Here is a 14,614-nt window from a genome sequence, read left to right as displayed (position 1 = left end):
CTACCAGAAAAGGCTAATACTAGAGTAGATTCTGAAGAGAAATAGACAGATTTATATCCCAGAATCCTTGACGTGTTTGAGATGCCAGGACACCACGTAAGGAAGATGGTGGGGTTTAGGACTAGTAATACGAAGATGAAGAGGAAGGAATTATTCAGTCTCCCATCTTCTCTAATCTCCCCTCACTCCCAAGTGCTCACACAGGCATACTCTTCACAAAGAAAATATTGACATCTTTGCATTAAGAAATTAAATTATTAGAGAAAAGTCTTTCACGTTCCGCCTTTGGAGATCACAAATAGAAAGGCTGCCACTCTGCAAGAACACTGCCTACTGATTCATAAGCCCTGGTCTATCGATCCAGATCTTTTGGGCAAGATTTTGGTGCCGAATTCTTTAATACACATAAGACAGTTGAAATAAAAAGTGAGACTTTAGGAAGGCCAAAGGGGATTTGGTGGAATTCTAGATAAAGCAGAAAAAATTTCACTTTGAAAACCACTGATATCTCCGTATTGACCAGAGAGAATATTTGCAATCCTGAAATGAGAACATGATACTTAAAAAACCAATAAAAAGTGTTTTGGAAACTAAATAAAAAGAGTAATAAGTAAAATTAAGTCAAATCAATAGAGGGCAATCCTGAGATGAGAACATGATATTTTTAGAAAAATATAATAATTATTTTTGGGAACTAAATAAAAGAAAGAATAATGAATAAAATCAAGACAAATCAATAGAGGGTTGAAAGAGTCAAAAAATCTTCAGGAAAGCAGAATTTTTTTAAAAATGAAGAAATGAAAAATAGGGAAAAGTATGAAAAATCAAGTCAAGAGTTAAAACATTCAACTCATATTTGTTCCAGGAGAACAGAGAAGACAGAGGGGAGAATTTAAAAGACACAATGAAAAGGAAACCTATAGCAAGGTTAAAATCTCCAGATACAAAAGGTGTACTGAGTGCCGACTCTGGTGATGAGAAAACAATAAATAAGGCACATTATTATGCAATTTTATCACCCTAGAGATTGAGAAGATTATAAAATATTTGAGGGAGACAGAAAAAAATACAGGTCACAGAAAGTATACGAAATCCAAATGCATTAGAGTATTCAATAACAACACTGGGCCCTTCTATACAGTAGAAAAATGATTTTCGGCCTAGAATTCTTTTACTTTTCTTTATTTTTAAAAAGATTTTATTTATTTATTCATGAGAGACACACAGAGAAAGAGACAGAGGCAGAGGGAGAAGCAGGCTCCCCACAGGGAGCCCAATGTGGGACTGGACCCCAAGACTCCAGGATATCCTCCTGAGCCAAAGGTAGACACTCAAACACTAAGCCACCCAGGCATCCCTTGACCTAGAATTCTATACAGAATAAAACCATCAATAAGGTGTGAAAGTAGAATAAAACCTTTGAGTCATACTAGGGTTTATAAAATTTACTTTGTAAGTACCCTTTCTTTGAAAGTATGAGTGGCTGTATACCAGTGAAAGCAAAAGGAGGCTCAAGAAATCAGTGTAGGAATGGCCCCAAACCCTTTTGAGAGCTGTGCAGTAGGTATAGGGGGAGATAGAAATGGATGAAAGCAGAAGGATAGAAGCCCCTGGAAGAGAGGCTTCAGAAAACAGAAACGAGAGTGGGAATTTATGTTACCTAAGATGATGATGGAGCATTTTCCATTGACATTCAAAGACATTGTTTCCTTATTTGCTTTGTGTCTGAATGATCTGTCCATTTTTTATATGTATATTTTTTATTGGAGTTCGATTTGCCAACATATAGTATAACACCCAGTGCTCATCCTGTCCAGTGCCCCCCTCAGTGCCCGTCACCCAGTCACCCTGTCCCCCCACCCACCTCCCCTTCTACTACCCGTTGTTCCTTTCCCAGAGTTAGGAGTCTCTCATGCTTTGTCTCCCTCTCTGATTTTTCCCACTCAGTTCCCCTCCTTTCCCCTATAATCCCTTCCACTATTTCTTATATTCCCCGTAGGAGTCAGACCATGTAATGTTTGTCCTTCTCTGATTGACTTACTTCACTCAGCATTAATGTAAGTAGAGTGCTAAAGTCTCCTACAATTATTGTATTGCCATCAGTTTCTCTCCTTATATATATTAATATTTATTTTATGTATTTAAGTGTCCCACTGTTGTGTGCATAGATATTTCTGATTATTATATCTTTTTGTCAGGTTGATCTCTTTATCATTGTTTAATATCTTTCTTTGTCTCTTGTTACAGTCTTTGCTTTAAAGTCTATTTTATCTGATGTAAGTATTGCTACCCCAGCTTTTTTTTTTTCCACTTTTGTTTGGATGGCAAATATTTTTCATCACTTCACTTTCAGTCTTTTTGCATCTTCAGGCCAGAGGTGAGTCTCTTGTATGCAGCATATAGATGGGTCTTGTTTTGTTTTGTTGCTGTTGTTTTTTTTAATACATTCCACCAGACAATGAAAGAGAAATAGGCAGGTTAGAGACCTATCAAATTCCAAATTGCTTCCAGAATGTCACTCTAAAAAATGTTTTCAGGATCCATCACCCCGGGCTGGCATTCCGCATCTATTCTGAGTTCCTAAAACACTAAATGGCTAGAAGACTAGTTTAAATATTAATAAGCTCTCTCCCCATACCTACTGCAATTAGTTCCTTTTGTTCATCCTCCAATATGCTTTGCCTTGATTAAATCTTCCCAAATTCGTAGGCTCTTTCCTCCCATATTGTTGTCTGGGTATTCTATAATATTATTGATGAGAAGACTTAAGATGAAAGGAAGAGAAACAAATAATAGCCATTTAGACAAATTTGATTATAATTGTGCATTGTTAGTAAATGAAGAGATTATATTCAGGTAAGTTTATTTTTAGCCTTGACTTGTTAATATATTTTATAAGCATATCTATTTTATTGTCCACAGATCCCTGAAACTTTTAAAGACATTTAATATTTTTATTGAGATGTAATTGACATATAACATTATGTTAGATTCTTGTGTGCAAAATAATGATTCAATATTTATACATGTTGCAACATGATCTCCACAATAGGTCCAGTTAACATCCATCACCATCACCACACATAATTAACCAGAATTATTTTCCTGGGCAGAAATCAAATAACTTTTTCATCCCTGGGGGCAGGGATGGTGTTCAATATGTCAGAAAATCAATTGTTGGGTGAAGCATTAGATGTATAGTTGAATGGGATGATCTAGAAGTTTCTTTCCATTCTTAAGACTCTATGACCAGATGATATGTAAATTTGTTATTTGGTAAAGATAGTTCAACAGTGATTATGCATCATTTTGCAAATGCTATCCTGAGTGTGGCCATAATGCCTACAAGGAAGAAAATCCAAAACTCATCCATGGAGATTCTTTTACAAAATTGACTTGCTTAAGACCTATCATTCATCTTCCTTTTTGTTTTGTTTTTAAAGATTTTATTTATTTATTAATGATAGACACTAAGAGAGAGACAGAGACACAGGCAGAGGGAGAAGCAGGCTCCCTGAGGGGGGCCTGATGCAGGATTTGATCCCAGGGCCCCAGGATCACTCCCTGAGCTGAAGGCAGATGCTCAAAAACTGAGCCATCCAGGCGTCCCAAGATCCATCATTCATCTTCTAAATTAGAATCTCTAGGGACAGGGTTCAGGGCAAGTATAACTTGCAAAAAGTTCCTATTGATTTTGATATATACTCCCAGTTGAGAATCAGTGATGAATAGCAATACTTGAAGTGGAGAGATTAATTAGGAATTTGAGGAAGACAGAGAATATATTATCTGTGAAAGGCCAACCTACATATTAAAATAACAAATGTGTATGATCTTAGGTATAATATACTCAGTAAACTATAGGTATTGTACAATAAACTATTGAAAGTAGAAATCCAATATCAAGGTCTAGTTCCTTCTCATGAAATACATGCCTGTTAAAATATCAAAATCATCTGTTTTGTTCTGGGATGTATTTTTTAAAAAAATGTTTTTACAATGTGCTGATTATACTAGTGATTTTCTGCATGCCCTATGTTCTTTTACATAAGGACATTCTTTTGTATGAGTGACTCATCATTTGCATGTGCATTTGCTCATAACTTATGTTAAGATAGTCTTTGTCAGTCGTATTGCTAAGAAAGCCTGCTTTCCTTCAATACACTAACATTTCTGCTTCATAATTCCGGAATGTCTATATTATTGGTGTACTCCATACTCTATCAGTCTCTAATCTGAGTGTATATTGTTTTGACTAGTTAACCCTGTTCCAATGCCTGTGTTTTCAGCTACATTCTAGAAATTGGGAATTTTCTTTTGGACAGAAAATTGACTTCTACATTAAGGCCTGTACTGAGAACAAGTTCCCTGTGGACAAAACCCTGAAAGAGCATAAAGATGAAGATATCTGAGTGTTCACTTTTTGTTAGGCTCCCTGAGAAGCAGATTAATTCACTTCATCCTTACCCCGGCACTACGAAGAAAGTTCTATTATTGTTATCTCTTTAAATATGAGGCAATGGAGGCATACATGAAGTCATGCAGGTAGATGCAGCCGGGATTTGAATTTAATCTTTCTGGTTCTTATCATTACCACATGCTGTCTGTTGACTACAACATTAATTCTAATTATCTGCTAACAAGTAAATTAAGTAGCTTCTGTGCTGAATGTTTTTGAGCTTCCTGATCCACCTTTGATTTTAGCTGTACAGATAGTGGGAAGTCCCTTGGGAACTCAGAATCAGTCTGATGGCATCCCTTCCATCTCAGACCATGCCCAAGTGTTATTCTGCTTTCTTCCCAGGGCCTTTTCTGAAGTCACAGCTGCTGACTTGACATACCAGCTAATGGAGTTTTGGAAACATAAGGAGTTAACATGCAACCATGGTTAGCTGATAAATGCCTTAGCTTTGTGCCATTCAGATAGACAATTATCAGATGTTCTAGTAGAATCAATTCCTCATTGATTCCTGTAGGTTCTTCTCATTCCTCATTCCTGCTCCTTGAAACTACTTCCCAATATACTACCTACACCCAAGTCTTTGGCTCAGCTCTTCTTTTGGGACAACCCCATATAAGTCATTCCTCTTTAATTGTGTTGGAAACAAGTTGTAAACCACCGGTTAATAAAAGGATTTATTATCTGACAGTTAAATTCACTCCCTTTCCCAGTGGAGAGATTAGTATTTCAAATTATTCATTTAATTCCCTAACTAAAGCATATATATTTGAGCAATGTAAAATATTAAGATCAGAATAGATGAAAAGCAAGCTTTATATTTAAAATGGGAAGAGTGATTGATTGTGAAAGATGTGTAAATAAGACTATATGAAGCTTCTACTACATATGTGTTTTTAGGCACAGGAGATTTAGGAAAATGTGCATATGTAAGTTGAAGATCTGGAAATTGAATTTGTGCATACAACAAAACTAAATCAAACCAAAGCAAAACTAATCACAGGGTATTTAGGGGCATAAATGGAATAAATGTAACCTACTCTATGTCCCCAGAAAATCTGAGGAGATCTGTTGTAAAAGGGCTTTGCCAAAAGTAATGGGAATGATTTTTATGGGGGAGTCTGAGATTTTTTTGGATTATAATAGGAACATAAAAGCACAGAATTCATCAGTATTCATATTCAACTAACATTTATTGCATGCTCTCTATGTACTAAGAATTGTTTTACAACTTTTATATCCATTATCTCATTAAAACCACACACTAATTGCTCTCTGGGGTAGGAATTACCATCCTAATTTTAGCTGAAATTAAGTGACTTGCCAAATTCACATGGTTGATTAATGGAAGAATTCAGTCCCTATCCTGATATTTTCTTCTTAAGATTATATTTATTTATTGGAGAGAGAGAGAGAGAGAGAGAGAGAGAGAGGACAAGTAGGTAGAGTGACAGGCAGAGGAAGAGGAGAAGCAGGCTCCTTGCTGAGCAGAGAGCCTGAGGCAGGGCTCCAACCTAGGACCCTGGGATCATGACCTGAGCCGAAGGCAGATGCTTAACCAACTGAGCCAACCAGGTGCCCCCTTATCTAGATCTTTTGATTAAAGGCTCATATCCTTACAAAGATATAAAAATATGATTGACAAAGAAATCTGGCTAAAAGTTGAGCAGAAATACAGGGCTTTCCCTCTCCCCACCACAGAACACATATGTCTAGTATTGCATTGACTAGTTTTCCCTAACGCTAACTTCTACCAGCACAAAACCTCATGCAAAATTAGGTCTTTCTTTCTTTGTGTATTTGTGACAACTTGTACATATATTTTATGTACAAGTATTTTATGTACAATAAGACACTTATTGCATTTTTTTTCTTTTTTTTAATTATTTATTTTTGATAGTCATACAGAGAGAGAGAGAGAGAGGCAGAGACACAGGCAGAGGGAGAAGCAGGCTCCATGCACCGGGAGCCCGACGTGGGATTCGATCCCCGGTCTCCAGGATCGCGCCCTGGGCCAAAGGCAGGCGCCAAACCGCTGCGCCACCCAGGGATCCCCACTTATTGCATTTTATAATGATTATTTTCTTACCTGCCCTACTCCCCTACTAGATTGTTACTTGAGGGAAGAGATTATGTCTGAATTATCTTCATAATTATCTTCATAATCCAGTACCAAGCGAAGTGTCTAAAATGAAGGAGGTTTTCCGTGGCTATTTTTCAAATGAATGGCTACACAAATGAGTCAAAATAAAAAGAGTGGCCATTTCACCCATGTCACACCAAACTAGGTTATTCCACACTTCTGCTGTGGAAGACTTTTAAAGAAATTTTAAACTTTTCCAGGACTTTCCAGAGAGCATTTTCATCTCCTTATTTCTGAGACTGTAAAGAAGTTGAAGAATGAAGTTATCATTGCATAGAACAAGGTCATGATCTTTGGCATCAGGGCAGAGTGGTGGGATCCAGGGCTCTCATGCATCACCATAATGGTCCTGGAGAATAGCAACACCATTGACAAATGGGACCCACACACTGAAAAAGCCTTATGCCTAATGGATGCTGAGGGCAACCAAAGCACAGCAAGTAGAACCAGGGCACAGGAGATGAGGATGAAAAAGAAGCTAAGGAGGATGTTGAGGGAGCTTAGGGTACAGCTGATGAGCTTGGACATGGGGACAGGAGCACATGAAAGGGTCAGTAATGGGCCTGAGTCACATACAAAATGATCAATTGCATTAGGACCACAGAAAGGCAGTTGGGAGATGAGGATAACAGGTACCAGATAGCAGAGAAAGCCACAGGCCCAACAGGAGATCACTAAGTTGAAACAACGTTGTCCAGTCATAATTGTGGCATAATACAGAGGATGGCAGATGGCAAAGTAGCGATCAAAGGCCATTGCTGAGAGAAAGAAGCACTCAGTGGAGCCCATGGAAAAGAAGAAATACAATTGAAGGAAGCATCCAGTGAAAGAGATGGCTTTGGTCTCTGAAAGGAAGTTGATCAGTGTGTTTGCAACAGTGGGATTGACATACCAGATCTCCAGGAATGCAGAATTCCCCAGTAGGATCTACATGGGGGTGTGGAGATGCTGGTCCCAACACACAGCACCAATAATAGCTCCATTTCCCATGAGAGTCAGGATAGGTGATTGAGAACAACAACTTGAATCTCCCTGCTGCAGGGAAAATCCAGAAGAATGAATTCCCTCACTGACTTAGAAGAAGATCCTGATCCAGACATGTTCATTGAGGCTGTAAGCTGCGCTGCAATGGAGGCATTACCATGAGACCAAATACTAACAACAAAGCAGAACTGACAAGGTCCTTATGATCTGACCTTTATCTACTTAGTTTTCCTGTGCCCCTTTGAGTTCTATGCCCAATAAGCAAAGAATAGTTGCCCTTTCACCAAATGACATGCTCTTCTCCCAACCTGAGGTATGTTGTTTTTTTCCTCCTTTCCTTCTCTCTTTCGCTTTTTGCCCATGTCTTCTGAATTCTTTCCTTTCTCTTTTTCCTTATTTTTACTTACTTTAAGGGGGGTGCTGGGTAATTTATATTCTATGGGGTCATAGTCATAACTGGACCTTTATTTTCAAAAAAGCATACAGTTACTTACTTGGAGTTGTGAAAAAGCTAGAAAAATTTAATGTTTTAGAAAACAGATTCATCTATACCTACAACAGTAACACCATAAATTTTCCAGGAATTGAAACTATTTGGATTTTGTCCTCCAGATCTTTCATCAAGAACAACAACATAAAATTAGGATTATTTCTCTAGAGAGAGAGAGAGAAAAAAGGATGAGGATACAATGTAATTTCTGCATACCTGGGAGCTCTGCCTGGGAGGAATGGGTCAGCTTTGTCCTTTCTTCTCAGTCTCAGTCTCAGTCTCAAAAGTGTTGATTCCAGGACTTTCACTGAAAAACAAAACCCCTTTTGTACAATTAACTGCCCAGGCACCACCATAATCTTGTTAGGGGAGATGCCCAGAGAAGATGCATGTGGGATATTAGAAGGGTTTTTTTTTTTTCCAATTTTTAATTTGGAAGAAAGGATTCAAGTAACACCTGTATAAAATGTTTAAACTAGAAATGAAGTGCTGGAGAGAACTCTGTTCTTCAGGTTTTTTTGGTATGTATTTCCAGAGATCGATCCCTTGTGTATTAAAAAAAAGCCACTCCTCACTTCAGTAGTCCTTTGGGCAGGCTAGTCTCTCAGGCCAGCATCTACCTTGGCCTTCTGTGCTTTGGTGCCTTCAGGGGAGTAACTAGGAAAAATAAGTAGTTGTGTGAAATGACTATGTGGCTGAACTCAAAGGTAATTATGAATTGTCCTTTATTCGGTAAACGAAAGTTCCTCTCGGGAAAGAAGACAGCCACATATATGATCCCCAGAGAGATGTAGAAAAAAATTTCTGGCTGTGAGAAATTAAAACTAACCAATTTAAAGACTATAACATCTTTGTTCTTAATGCATGAAGTAAATCCTTTTTGGCATATTTTTGGTTTTCTTCACAATCAGTGGTCTAATTTAATTAGCTTAAAAATTTTTTTTAAAGATATTTGAGAGAGAGAGCATAGGCAGAGAGTAGGGGCACGGGGAGAGGGAGAAGCAGGCTCCCCACTGAGCTAGGATCCTGTCAGGGGCCTACAATCATCACCTGAGTCAAAGGCAGAGGCTCAGTCGGCTGAGCCCCCCAGGCACCCCTAACTGTATTAGCTTTGTACTGTTCTAGCATGATGAGTTCTCCTAAGATTATTACCAATATTTCCAGCGTTCTTCTAAACTTTAGTGTGTGCATGTATTTTTTTAGAGAAGTATTCTTTTTTGGTGAATGTAAGAAGCCCATATAATCCATTACAAAAATATATCCTCTCATATGTTTCCTGCATATTTGTTTAAGGTCTCACAATCTGAATGACTTTTTGGGGAATTTCTGGAGGCAGGCATAGTAAGACAGTAACAAAATGTCCATTCTTATTTTGCATTTGAGCAAAAAATATATTTGAAATATAAAGCATTTATAGGACATTATCACGTAATGTGGGGATCTCTGTGCATCAACGGTCGGTTTTAGGGAGCAGAACCACCATACGTATATGGCGATTGAGAATTGAGGTACAAAAGGTAGAGTGAACAGGAGCCAAGATGCGTTTCACTAATAATAATTTTGTCTAGGATCAGTTCTTTCTATCTTAATGCCATCTGTGGTAGGCACACCGCAGGTTGCCACCTATTGGCTTTTGTACTATCCCAAATGGAAATATGTTCCCATTGTAATTTGAACAAAGATTCCAAATTTTGTGTACAACATGGCAGGGAACTTTCTATTGTAATGAGAACGCTTTTATTAGGATCAAGTTTGCAAAGACCTCGTTCCTTCTATTTCACAAATTGGAAATTCACTGGAAGTTTCTTCTGCCTTAGTGGACAGCAATATTCGGCATATAGATTTGTTTTCTGTGGTATTTAGACTCATTTTTTGCTGATACATTCCCTTTTTTGCCGTTTGGGGGAAGCTACTGTTCTTCACCACTGGAGTCAGGAGCCAGCAGGGATTTCTTCTCCATAACAGTTAGGGTCAGCATTTTTTTTTTTTTTAACATCCATCCCTCCCAACCCTAACAAAGCAGAGAGAGGTAAGAATCTTAACCTATTTTTTAAAAGACTAGACATCAGTTTTCTTACTAACCCTTCCTGGTGAAGGTACTGAGAGCATCTTCCATCACAGCAACTGATTTAAACTTCTCTATGGTGTAACACCTTCATCCACCAGTACCACATAGATGGGGCAACACACTGGTTAATGGATATGGAATGTTTTTTTTTTTTGGAGAAAATATAACTACCCATAAATACCTGTAATAATGAATATGATAAATTCAATGGACTGGTTTAATAGTAGATGGGAGAGTACACAGGAGAATAAGTTAACTAGCAACTACATCAGAAGACTTTGTATATTAATGCATTTGAATAAACAAAAAAAGAAAAATGGAAGAACAGTTAAATGTGGAAGTCTAATAGTTTAATTGGCAATTGTGAAGAAAGGAAGAGTCCGGTGATATTTAAAGAGATAATACCTATAGATTTAGTCAAACAAAAAATATGTAACCTCAAAGAGGAAGTCCAACACATTCTAACAGTATAAAATTAAAAATTTGCACCATGCAAATTATAAACAATGGAAACTAAGGACAAAAATAGGGGCTCAGGGGCTCCTGTGTGGCTCAGTTTGTTAAGTGTTGGACTCCTGGCTTCAGCTCAGGTCATGATCTGGGTCCTGGGCGGGGGGGGGAGCCATGGCAGGCTCCAGGCTCAGCAGGGGGTCTGCTTGAGATTCTCTCAGTGTCTCCCTCTGCCCCTACCCCCCTCACATGTACGTGTGTATGTGTATGTTCTTTCTCTGTCTAAAATAAATGAATAAATCTTCAAAAACCAATAATAGCTGAGTAGGAACAAGAGAAAAATAGATCACCTTTCCAGAAACATTAGGCAGAAAGTGGATTTCTGAGCAGTTATGGTGAAAACCAGATGGCAAGGAATTACATCTTGAATGTTGTGGGAACAGGAGGGAAACTGCCATCTAGGATTGTAGCAGCAGGAACAATACCTGTGAAGGATATTTATCTCATGATAAACATAAGCAATGTGGAGAAGATGGAAAATATGCCCTTCTAAACTGTGATAACAGGCAAATTTTGTCTTTTCCTTCTTTAGGCATAATTACTTAAAAAATCTATCTCTGGGAATTCTTTTATAGATGAGGTGTGCTAAGCCCTGCGTGTGACCCCTGAGTGGTCTATTTCTTCTGTCTGAGTGAGGCATTGGCTTTCGAGCACAGCACCTTGTTTCATTATATATTGAGGTAGGCAACATGAGGGTCTCCAAAGCTGTTCATGGCCGAAGCCCTCAGAATAGCATATTCAGCCCTGTCAACCTGCTGCGTCACGTGGCGAGAAGGATTTTGCAGATGCAATTAGGATTAAGGAGTAGGGAGTGTCCTCAGTTCTCCAGGTAGGCCCCTGCCTGCGGGAAGCGACAGGTGGTGGTATGAGACGGACTTCACTTGGCCTTGTGGCCTTGGGAGGTGGAAGAAGGGAGCTGCAGGCCAGGAAAAGTGGGAACCCTTTACAACCTAAGGAAGGAAGGACAGAGATCTTCGCCTAGAGTCTACAGGAGGGAATGTATCCCTGCCTACACCTTGATTTTTAGCCCTGAGAAGTCTTGTCAAACCGCTGACCTTCAAAACATGATAAATTTGTTTAAGCTACCAATTGTGGGAATTTGTTATGTTACGTTGCCAATAGAAACGTCCTACAGTTAATTTTGTCTCTGTCTGCTCACTGCCCTTGAAAAGTTATACGTGGGGATTCTCTAAGGCCAAGGAGGAAAACACCTTACTTCCTGGAGCCTTTGGGTTTGTGTCTGCCAGGCACCCTAGGACGTGTTGTTGGGGCTATTGTCAAGCAAAGGCAAAGGCATAGTCTGGGTTTTCATCTCTATACACACGTATACTAGGCTGCTACCCTTGTCAGGGCCTCTCTGGGGTCCAAGCTTCCTAAAGATCTTTCTCTCCTCCCTGGCCCATCATATGCATAATCAAGGCAACCTTCCTCACAAGTCATTTAAATTGGGTCCGGAAGCACACTTAGTTCTGTTTCATTTTTATTTTTAAAATTGTCTTTATTTGGGTGTAGTTGACATGCAATGTGACATTATTTTCAGGCGTACTGCAGAGTGGTTTGACAAGTCTCCATGTTAGGCTGTGATCACCACCAGAGTAGCTACCATCTGTCACCATACAGCGCTGTCACAGAGCATTGAAGATATTTCCTATGCTGCGCGTTCTATTCCCCTGACTTATTCATTCCACAACTGGAAGCCTGTATGTCCTACTCCCCGTCACACATTTTGCCCATCTCCCCATTTCCCTCCTATGTCTCAGCCATCAGTTTGTTCTCTGTATTTATAGATCTGATTCTTTTTGTTTATTCATTTGTTTTGCCTTGGAGATTCCACATATGAATGAAATCATATGGTATTTGTCTTTCTCAAGTCTGACTTATTTTTCTTAGCATAATACTCTCTAGGTCCATCTATGTTGTTGCAAATGGCAATATCTTGTCCTTTTTATGATCAATATTCCATTATACACACACACACATTATATATACATGAATACATACCACATCTTCCTAATCCATTTGTCCAGTGGACACTTAGGTTGCTTCCATTTCTTGGCTATTGCAAATAATGCTGCAATAAACTTAGAGTGCATTATCTTTTTGATTGGTGCCTTTGTTTTTTTGGGGAGTCAATACCCAGTAGTTCTGTTTTCCATTTATCCTAAAGATGTAACTGTGTCCCATCTTAAGATGAAGAGTATTTCCTATAAGGCTCCCCATGTAGGGAAGATTCTGGGTCTTATCTTCTTTCTGCAAAACCTCTGAAATGCATCCCAAAATTCGCCACAATTGGGAACACTCTCAGAGGAGAAGAAGGTTTGGTGTTTTAGTGTTTATCTGTCTGGGTTCTGAATCACCAAAAACCACTGCTGTTGTTCTTTTCTATCTTCTTATATTTCGATAGATTTTATCAAATTTCTTTATCCTGTGGGAAGTAAGTCTAAACAATTTAGTTTTCCGTTACTAGTAATTAAGGCAATTCCGGTCATTTCTACTTCTAAAAAAACTTAATTTGTCCATTTCTCTTTGTTTTTACTGCTTTCACATTAATCCATGTTTTAAAATGTCTTATCTCATAAAAACACTGAATCTATCCATTTATGCCTATTTCCATTGCCAATATATCCTAGTGTAACTATTATTGGTTCTTTTCTGGAAGGCAGCCATTTACCTGGTCTCCCATTTTCCCCTATCTGATCCTTCTAGAGTGATATTCTAAAAACATTTATGAAACAATTTCAGTTACTTTAAAGAAATTCTTTCAAATTCTTTCCATCCTTTTTAGAATCAAGCCAAAACTCCTTCCCATGACCTACAGGACTCTGTAGATTCTGACTTTCGGCTACCTGTTCAAACTCCTCTCATACTCCTCCCTTGTTCACTGTATTACAGTCACCGTGTTATCTAAAGCTGGCACCTCTTACTTGCTCTTTATCACATTGCTTTATTTGTTTATGGTAGTTATCAAAATCTACAATTATTTTGTACCTTGTCTTCCATATTAGAATGCTTACTCTGTGAGGGATAGTATCTCTTCTAGCCTGTTTAGAATCATAATCACTCCATTTGCTTCAACGTGGATGGAACTGGAGAGTATTGTGCTGAGTTAAATAAGTCAATCAGAGAAGGACAAACATTATATGGTCTCATTCATTTGGGGAATATAAATAATAGTGAAAGGGAATAGAAGGGAAGGGAGAAGAAATGGGTAGGAAATATCAGAAAGGGAGACAGAACGTGAAAGACTCCTAACTCTGGGAAATGAACTAGGGGTGGTGGAATGGGAGGAGGGCGAGTGGTGAGGGTGAATGGGTGATGGACACTGAGGGGGGCACTTGACGGGATGAGCGCTGGGTGTTATTCTGTATGCTGGCAAATTGAACACCAATAAAAAATAAATTTATTACTAAAAAAAGGAAAGCAAAATGTTCAAGTGAAGAAGCCAAAGGAAAAAAAAAGAATCATAATCACTTTAGTTATTAGCACAATGCTTAGCATATATTTGCAACTCAGAATACTTGTTGAATGAAAATACATATTCTTTTTTTTTTAGGAGTTTTTACATGTTAAGTGTGTCGATATTTGCTTTTCACCTATGGCTGGATTTGTTAACTATAGCTAAAAGTTCTCCGTGTATCTGTAAATGATAAAATATTTTGTCCTCCTTGTATGAGTACTAAATATTTTCTTATTCCCAGAAGAAGTCCATATATCAGCTTTTGAAGTTTCTTCGATTTAATGGAGCTGTAATTCTAGTAGGTTAAAAAGAATAATAAGTGCTTTTATAAATTTTAAACAAGAGAAAGAATCTCTGGGGAAGAAAGAAATGGAATTTCTAGTAATTGGAATCTGATAGCCTTTGAAGAGAAAAGAAATGAACAACTTCTAACAGACACTGCTAGCTTAGGATCATTTGTATGCAAGAATCCAAGTTCAGGTATTCAGAATGATTCCTTGAAC

At 38.2% G+C, this 14,614-nt stretch overlaps 1 pseudogene; it reads right to left on the bottom strand.

Annotated features, from left to right (window-relative positions):
• Positions 1–6,777: 6,777 nt before the first annotated feature.
• LOC112914975 (olfactory receptor 11H6-like) lies at positions 6,778–7,708 on the bottom strand (annotated as a pseudogene).
• Positions 7,709–14,614: the final 6,906 nt, after the last annotated feature.

Source organism: Vulpes vulpes, chromosome 10, assembly GCF_048418805.1.
Source record: "Vulpes vulpes isolate BD-2025 chromosome 10, VulVul3, whole genome shotgun sequence".
In the NCBI taxonomy this organism is placed as follows: Eukaryota; Metazoa; Chordata; class Mammalia; order Carnivora; family Canidae; genus Vulpes; species Vulpes vulpes.
This window is presented reverse-complemented; position numbering and strand designations above follow the sequence as displayed.